The following is a 9149-nucleotide window of genomic DNA, read 5'->3' as shown; positions in this document are numbered from 1 at the left end:
CCCATCAGAGGAAGCCCTCGAAGGGGCCTGCTCCAGTCCCATGGTTAGGGGGCTGGGCACCTTCCTTCCCTGGTCCACAATGCGTCCTGGATCCTAATCCAGGACGACCTCTGCAAAAGAGAAAAAGATCAGAGGAAGAAAAGACAAATGGACTCAAGAGAGGAAGAAAAACACAGAGGGATGTGTAAATAACAAAGGTTTGCCAAGTGGGAGAGTAAGAACACGTGTGACCTTAGCAGTGTCAGAGCTTCTGAAATACAAACTCACTTATGTGCAATCCAATGAGACCACAGTGAAGCTAGGAAATGCGTTCTCCTGGGAAATCACAACTGTTTGCTACACAAATAGATGTTAGACAAGTGAGGTAAGTGAATACAACTAGCTAACTAGGAGAAATATGTTCAATGGCAGTAACTTACTGAACTGACACCATAAAATAAATTTCATATAATTCTGGAAAATGAGTATCACCAAACCCTTTCCACCTATTCAAAAACAAACCAGGCCTTGGTGCAGAGCATAGAGGAGCAGGCTGGAGTGCTCGCTCTCTCAGCCGGTTCAGACTTAGATGGAAAATAAGCATAAGCCAAGGGGTTCTGAGGTGTCCCACCAAAGACTCAAGAATTGTAAAATGCTTTCTTTGCTGTAGGATATTCTCTTGGCTTAGACATCAGTCCAGCCCTGCTGTGGTGACCAGGAGCAAATGGGAGAGGAGGTGAGGGTGCAGGGCTGTTACCGAAATATTTTTACTAATAGAATTTCCTCTGCTCAGAGTTCAGAGTAGGGTCCGTACTCTGTCAGGCTGGAACGACCCTGAAGGGAATTTTACTCTGCCTTCAACCAGGCCCAGGTGTAGGCTGTTGGGCCTTTAATTCCCAGATGCTTTCTCCTCAATTGAACGATTGTTTCTAGCAGAGGTGGAGGGAGTGAAGGAAGATAGTTCTGTCACTGCTAAGATTGGCCACTTCTTTCAGCAAAATTCCCAGGTGCCATTGTGTCTAGGGAGTCTCTCTTTTCTTTGCTTTAACATAGAGCCCTTGCTTGGGGTGGGCCTGGGCCCCAGAAGGTCAGTGGTCACCTGCCCCACACCTGCCGCGGATGGAGGGATGAAAAGCAGCTCAGGTCTGCCAGTGACAGACAACACTGTTCTCAGTGCAGCTGGTAAGTTCCCAGCCCCCATCCTTCCGCCTCTCCATGCTCTGTGCCCCGTCCCTTCTCTCCCCCAATCAAGACATTCATTTCTTCGTGGTCTATTGACCTTAGGTAGCAATTCGAAGGTTTATATTTGTTGATTAACTCATGCTATTATGTGATTGACTGAGAATCATTTTATGCTCACTTTCCAGGTCATCTAATAGAGTGAAATTTTAAAATTTAGGCAGCAGGAAAAGAAATGTGAACAAGAAGACCTTGTAAAGCCATAAAATATAAGAGCTTTAAAGTTATTAACAGGTGACTGATTCATTTAGCCATCACACTGGTTGGTGACTGACATGGGACGAGAGCCACAATCTAGGACTGTCTCCTTGCACTGAGCAGATTCCCTCCAAAGTGTGCCAGCCTGCCTGGGACTCTGCCCAGGCTCATGCCCCTGAGTTATTCACAGTGTTTTCAGCTGTTTAAGGACTTGTGAATTCACTACTTCTGTAATTGTCAAGAAAAACAAATGGAAGAATCTCACTTGAGATTTACTGAGTACCTCCTTAGCTGCTCACTATGCAGAATGCCAGAGACACTGAGGGGTAAGACCCAGCACCCACCATGAAGGAGCTCACCTTCTGAGGAAATCACCCTTACTGAGCAACAGGTGTTGGCCCTGGGTGTCTCCCTGGCGCTCCCATTGAAACCTCTGTTCTTAGCTCATCAGCTGGGAGATCAGAGAACTTTTCATGGTAGATGCAAACCTGAGATTTTATGAATGTTTGCCTGGGGAACTCCTACTGCATGTGGGTACAGGGCCAGGCAGCCAAAAACAGATGTGTCATGTTATTCTGCCCTGGTGGAGGAAGACGGCTGGGGACTGAAATCCATCCATCCCTCCCTCTCTGAGCTGTGTATGCAGCCTGCACCAAGCCAGTCTCTGCCGGAGGAAGGGGTGCTTTATTGTGATCCATCTTGCTTGATAAGGCGTCTTTTCCTAATTGGTACAGAGGCTCTTGAGACCTTGGCAGCAGCCCTTCTGGGTACAGACAAAATGCTCTCTTCAAAGAACCACCTTGTGTTTGTTGGGGCTGAGTTGGCCTTTTGGCTGAGGCTTGACAGGTAGTCCGCATCCAGATGGAGAAAAGATTTGGGCTCTGTGCTGAGGAATGGCACTTCGCACTGAGGGTCTGTGGGGAGCCACTGCGGGGTTTTTAGCAGTGGTGAGGTGCCAAGTTCAGAGGTGCATCCTAGCAAAGTAACACTGGCTGCTCAGTGGAGGGTGAATTGGCATGGGGAGGCTTGTGAGGTGGCGGGGGATGACCACCACCATCACTTAGAGGAACTGGGTGGGAGACCAGAGGATAGATCAGGGGTACCTGAGCCAAAACAGGAGGATGAGAGGACATGGATTTGTGAGGTGCTAAGAAGACAGGGATGAAAGCCCAGGGTGGATGTGACTCAGTGTGTAGATACCCCGGAGAATGAAGAGAGACTGAAGCCGAAGAGTCGCCATTGTAAGTAGGTCTGTGTTATGGGTGGAATTATGTCCCCCCAGAAAGATATGTGAGTGCCCTAACCCAGTACCTCTGACTGTGACCTTATGGGGAGAGAGGGTCTTTACAGAGAAACTAAGTTAAAGTGAGGTTATTAGTGTGGGCCCTAAAACAATATGACTGGCATTCTTAAAAAGAGGGGGGGATGTGGACACAGAGAGGGACAGGTACACAGGGAAAGCACCTCGTGACGTGGACTTGTGCTGCCACAAGCCAAGGACATACGGGAGTTAGGAGGGAGCCGGCCGCCGACTCTTCCTTCCGGGACTTCCACCTGCACACCTCCACGAGGACACGTGGCCATTGTTTAAGCTCCATAGTGTGTGTTTCCCTGTTACCGCAATCCTAGAAAGCTGTCTGTCTCTTTTATGGTTAAATTATTTATTAAATGAATCTGCCATTCATTAAATCCCTCTAATAAAGGGAAGGTTTATAAAGGGATTAGTTAATACCTCCTACCCTTTACCGGGAACTCCACAACCATAATCATTCCATTTGATTGCCAGACATCCTTTGCAGGTTCCACATTTCATTTATTCGCTGCCTTCAATTGTATCGTACCTTAATCAATGTGAGAAGAATAGGGAACTTGACGTGTTGACACAAATCAGTGAGTGCAGATAAATACCTGTGGTGGAAACCGATCGACCCAGTCCTGAGGCCCAGCCCGCAGGGAGGCGGGCTGTGTGGGCCCAGTGCAGAGCTGGAAAGGACTCTGGAGGAAAACATGCACTCCCTCATTTTACAGGTGCACACACTAATGTCCAGAGAATTTATGTGACCTTGAGCTAGTGACTTAATAAACTGGTCACAGGGCTGGAAGTTAAGATTTAATCTCCTGACCGGGAGTCAGTTCTTTCTCCTGACATTGCCGGCGCAGGGCTGAAGTCCCCTTTGAACGGAGTGGCTCTGAGGCCACCCCCAGTGTCTGAATGCAGGTGTTAAAGGTCAAATGAGCTGAGAAAATGGCCATCCTGCCAATTGTTCAAGAAAAGAGATGTAATAAAAGTAAATAGCAGCTTATGGGGAGCAGACACCAAGGAAATAAAGAGAAAGGAAATTATTTTGTTAGTGAGTCTATGGCACTGGCTACTTCTCAGTCTCTTTGCTGATTGTTTCCCAGTCTCCAAGTGCAGGATGTCACTAGGGTTCAGGGACCCCTTTATTGATATTCACTTCATAGTTGACGGCACGCAGTCCTGTTACTTTAAAATCCTCTACTACGTGGCGACTTGCCCATGTATAGCTTCAGGCCCTCGTGCCCAGAGGTAGAGTCATCTTGAAGCTTACAAAGCTTAAACTTTAAGGCTTCTCACTTAGACAACCCCTCTAAGGCCCTGTACTGAGGCCCTTAACTCTGTACTGAGTCTTGAATTCTTATCTTAAAGAGCCTTCCCCCTAAAATCATATAAGTCCTACAATCCTGGATCCGCCCCATACTGTGGTCCCCTGGGCTTCAGACTTGCACACTACACTTCCACTCAGACGGCCTCGTCCGAAAAAGAAAAAGAGAAAGCCTCCCGATTTTCCCACCTGGGGTCGTCACTGGTGCTAGTCACCAAATATTCCCCGCTGCCTGATTTCCAGGCACGTGGCCGCATTTCACTTCCCACCGTCCCCTGGGAGGTTAGGCCTGCGATTGCTTTGTCTGAGGAAGTGGGAATGGAAGTGACTTCACATCCTCCCTTCTGACTGCTGTGGTGACAATAGGAGAGTGTTCCGGCGAAGCCTCAGTCCCCCTGGGTCCCCGAGAGAGTACTCCGAGCAGAGTTCCCTGCCAAGTGGCAGTTGGCCATGTACTAAGAGTGAAAAAGAGATTTCTGTGGGTTGGGTCAGTGCAACTCGGGGGTCTGTTCATTACCACAAACAGTATAACCTAGTCTATGATGACTGATCCACTTCCCCAATCTCTGCCTCAATCCATCTTCCCGGGTCGCTCTGGCCAAATCACTTGGCCTCACCCCTGATTCCTGTCTCTTTCACTGCACGTCAATAGCCCTGCGGACTACCAAGTAGATCTAGGAACTGACCACTTCTCACCGTCTCCACCATACCAAGACACCATCGTCTCTTGCAGGATTATTGCAGCAGTCCCCCACACCCTTGCTTTCTGTGGCCTATACGCCACATATCGGCTAGGTGGTCACTTAGAACAGAAGTCTGCTTGTGTTGCTCATCCTATTATTTACATCAATATAATGGTTTCTCATCTCACTCACAGTGGAATCCGAGGTCCTGTAAGATCCAACCCTGATGCCTTTCAGCCTCCCCTCCTACCATCCTCTCCTTGCTCATCCGCATCCAGTCTCACTCTCGTCTTTAGTTTGTGCACACACTAAGCCTTGTCCTAACCCATCCCTTGGTCTAGAACATTCTTCTGAAGACAGCCCTACAGCACATTTCCTCTTCCTCATCAGCCCTGCTGAGATGTCTTCTTCTCAGTGAGGCTTGCTGATTGATCCTCCTTAAATCAGCAGCCCCCTCCCAAACATGCCCATTATTTTGTAATAGCATGCATTGAATGTGTTACTACGACCTGCTAGGTTCTCTGCTAAACTCTTGATAGAAAGAACTCATTTACTTACAGTTACCCTATGAAGTGAAACCATTTTTGTTTTTATTAAGGGGGCAGAAAAATCAGGGAACAGTGATTCTGGCCACATGTTCAACGAGTCACCTAACTAGTAGGTACAACTCACATGTATCTGGGTCAGACTCTAAAAGTCATGCTCTTAGTTTCCGTGTAATTTTGCTTTGCAGATTAGGAAGATTCCAGAGACATGTTAAAACTCGATTTGGGCTATTTTTAAAGGAAGTATTTATGTCATGCTACTGGCAAACAATTTCAGCCTGGATGGTTGCACAGGAAAATTCAGAGCGCGGAACTCGCCGAGCACTGGTTCCCGCAGGCTGTGGACTAACAAGTCAGGGTCCGCCTGGATGCAGGTTTAACCACGGAGTGACTGCATTCCGACTCAGTCCTGGTCTTGTTCTCATCTTTATCATGGACTGAACTAAATGCTGAAAAGGTCACAAGATTAATATGGTATCAGTATTCAAAAATGTTTGTTTAGCTGCAATAATAAATTAAACCAAATCAGATGAAAATGCATAGACTTAAGTCAGGTTCAAAAGTCACTCTTGGAAACTCAGGTGGGAGAAAATGGGTCTTACAAAGTTTGCGTAAAGGGCCCCCCTGATTTTAACTGACCCTTCTCCCCATTGGACCAAGAGTGTGTAACATCATACAGGTGTTCTTAGTAGCCGTCTTGCTCATTAAGAAAAATTCTGCGTTCATATGGAAGAAGACTAGAAGTCTATACTCAACTGGGCTGCTAAAGCACATCTTTTTTATTTTATTCCATTGTTTTGTCATCCTATTTTTAAAGTTCTGAGTGCCGGACTTTAAGATGGATTTTGACCAACTCAGAAGCACCAAGAAGACAGTAATAAGGATGGTGAAGTCTTAGGAATCAAAGACAACCGGTGAGACTTTGGCTGGGCCCAGGGTTGTTAAGCTTGAAGGGAAGACGTGATGGGAAATAACCACCATCAGGGGGCCGACTCTATGGTCCACAAGGGAAGAATTAGGGCCCAAACAGGCAAGTTACAAGAAGACGGCTCTCAAGTCACCGTGAGGGATTTTCTAACCCCCAGGTCTGTACTGTGTCTGATAGCATACCCCTGCCTTCAGGGCACACTGACCAGGAAGATGGACAGTTGGCTGACTTAGGAAGGTTGCCCTGTGTAAACAACCATTGAAGTCACTCTGCTGGTCTGCAGAGGCACAGAGGAAGGAGTGACTGATTCCCTGTCCCTGGGTGGTCAGTGACATTTCGCAGAAGGACAATTGAGCATAACTTGGGAGCTCAGGTATGAAGTTTGTGGGAGGACACATGCCAGGGGGTGCTTCCGGAAGAGCCCAGTGAGGGAGAGAGGACTATCATGAGGGGAGGGAGCCAAGCAAGACTGTAATTTTAGGTGACGTCCCCTGTCCAGCCTGATCCCTGGTCCTATAGGGAGCTCTGGAGGATGAATTACACCTCAAAGTCTGTCCTCCTTGAAGCCAAAGAGCTGGGCTTTTGTACTTCCACACCACTCTGCACTGGTTATGGGCAACTCTGATGGAGAGCAGGTACAGGCTGGGCATCTCCAGGGCAGGCCTCCGAGGGTCCGAAGTGCCAGTGTGAGCCATTCGCAGCAGAGCACGGAGAAGCTGGAGGACGGGTGCAGGATGAGTTAAAGGGTTGTGTGTGATCACGGTGAGTCTGGATCTGCACCAACAGTGTCCTCTCTCGGGGACGTGAAAAGAGGGCCTTCTAGCCAAAGAGCAAAGGAATGAAAAATTATGCATGCTTAGAGAACACGATGCAGTATCATTCCACGTAGAAGGTGAATAGAACACGAGGAGGAAAAGGCTAAAAACCTAGGGTGATCGATTTTTGTGTTACCAAGGGGAAAAATTCCAGCAGTCTGGCTCAAGGAAGGCAGGGATAACAGGAAATCTGAGAAAAAGAACTGTAGTATATCAATGCTTCATGGGGTCAGGGAGGAGATTCAGGATTCAAGGGTGCTCTGGGAATCCTATAGCCAGGAATTAATGAATTATTACTTTAGTTTTCTGACAGATATTTTCTACATCTCCTGATTCAAAGTCCAAGGTCAAGAATCTCTTGATCTAGCTAAATGTCGTTGACCTTGCCTGAACAGAACTTTTTGTATCAGCACACTTTTAATTTGCAGTAAAGCTTTGGGCAGGTGCCCGCCCATGGTGCCCACCAGCTGGCCCTGGAGGACAGGGCAGTAGGTCATAGGACATGGCAGTGGGACTAAAGGAATGGTGGCCATGGTAGAGGCACTGTGATTGTCCAGAATAAACTTTGCAGGAGCCCAAGTCAGGAAGCTCCTTCTATCAGTTACCCGTGGCTGTGTAACCAATTCCCCAGGGCCAGGAGGAGGGCAAGACAAGGCAGCACCTAGGACACAAAGGTTAAAGGTGGTGCTCACTCTCAAGGCCTTCAAGTAGACATTTCATACAAGTAGAGTGCTCAGCAATGAGGCTTCTTTCTCCCTGGTTCCGGTTTTGGAGCAGTGCGGAAAATGGTTAACTCTCCCCTGAGTCCGCATATCCTGTTTTTGTTCTGGGTGCCTCTGATGTTTTACGTGAGACAATGAATTATCAGTGAGGTGCTCTGGGGCCTAAAAAGAGATGGAAATACTGGAAGAAGATCAGAGAATAAGGACAGACATGACTGAGGGAGTGGGAGGGATTCATTTATGTGGAAACATGAAAGTTGGACCAACTGGCAGTGACTAATGATACGATAACTGTCTACAAACACCAAGTGTGTATGTGTGAATGCCAAGACGTCATTGCTTCACATTCTCTGCGGAGATACAATCTGAGCAGTAGTAACACGACGGGTGAAGAAATAGTGCATCTTGAATTACAGGAAAAGAAAGTGTAGAGATCAAAATCATTTAATGAAGAGTATGTTCTTTCTCTGAGGACAACTCCTACTTATTCATTCATTCATTCATTCATTTCTTCTGCCAACTGCAAGAGCTGGAGGAGCTGGACAGGAGCCTGCTCTTCAGCGCCCCCCATGCACACCTCAGAGGAGCCAGCCTGCAGCCTTTTCTTCATTTCCTGGGTGACTTCCCTAAACCCTCTCCATTCTCTCTTTCCAGCAGTGCTCAGCCAAGAAATTATTGCTGAAAAGGCAACAGCATTTTGGTGTACAATTTAACTCATCTCAGAAAAATATATTGCATGGCAGGCTTTTCAATTGCCTGTGGATCCTGGGGACACGCCTGCCTGGAGAGATGAGGTTCAGCTGCACCAACACCTCTGCTGGAAAAGCCACCAGCGGTGTGCCATGGACTCAGCACCCTGCGCTCACAGCACTCTCCCTCTCTCGCTAAGTCTCCCCTCCTTCTGGGTGACAGGAAGTCACCGCTGCTACCATCATCTTCGTGGATCCCCAGGCCAGCAGAAAGCCTATGTCAGAGCACAGTTACTGAAAGTGGCCCTCTCTCAGAAAGTTACCAGCAGTGTCACTGAAACAAAGGAACTCACAATTTCACAATTACCCATTAATGGTGTTCCACAGGGAGTGCATTGTACTAGGCTGTTTGCTGAAAGCTTAAGTCCAGCCTCAAAAAGAACGTCTAAGACATGGTCTCAGCTACAAGGAGCTGTCTGGGGGCTGCTTGCAGCACTAGATACAGTGAGTTACGAACCTCATTTCACGAAGTGTCAGTGTCTAAGGCCCTGTGTGGACTGGTGGGTAACAGCATCACAGGTGTTGCAGGTGTAGGTGTGATAGGCCAAACAGAAAGGAGCTGGTCCTTCAGAAGCTATTTGAAGGAGGAACCAGAGAATATTAGTTAATTGTGGAGGGATGAGGATTAGAGGTGGAGAATTACTAAATTTATTAGACCAACCATAGA

The sequence above is a fragment of the Desmodus rotundus genome, chromosome 4 (genome assembly GCF_022682495.2).
Source record: "Desmodus rotundus isolate HL8 chromosome 4, HLdesRot8A.1, whole genome shotgun sequence".
NCBI classification, from domain to species: Eukaryota; Metazoa; Chordata; class Mammalia; order Chiroptera; family Phyllostomidae; genus Desmodus; species Desmodus rotundus.
Note: the sequence above shows the minus strand (reverse complement) of the source record.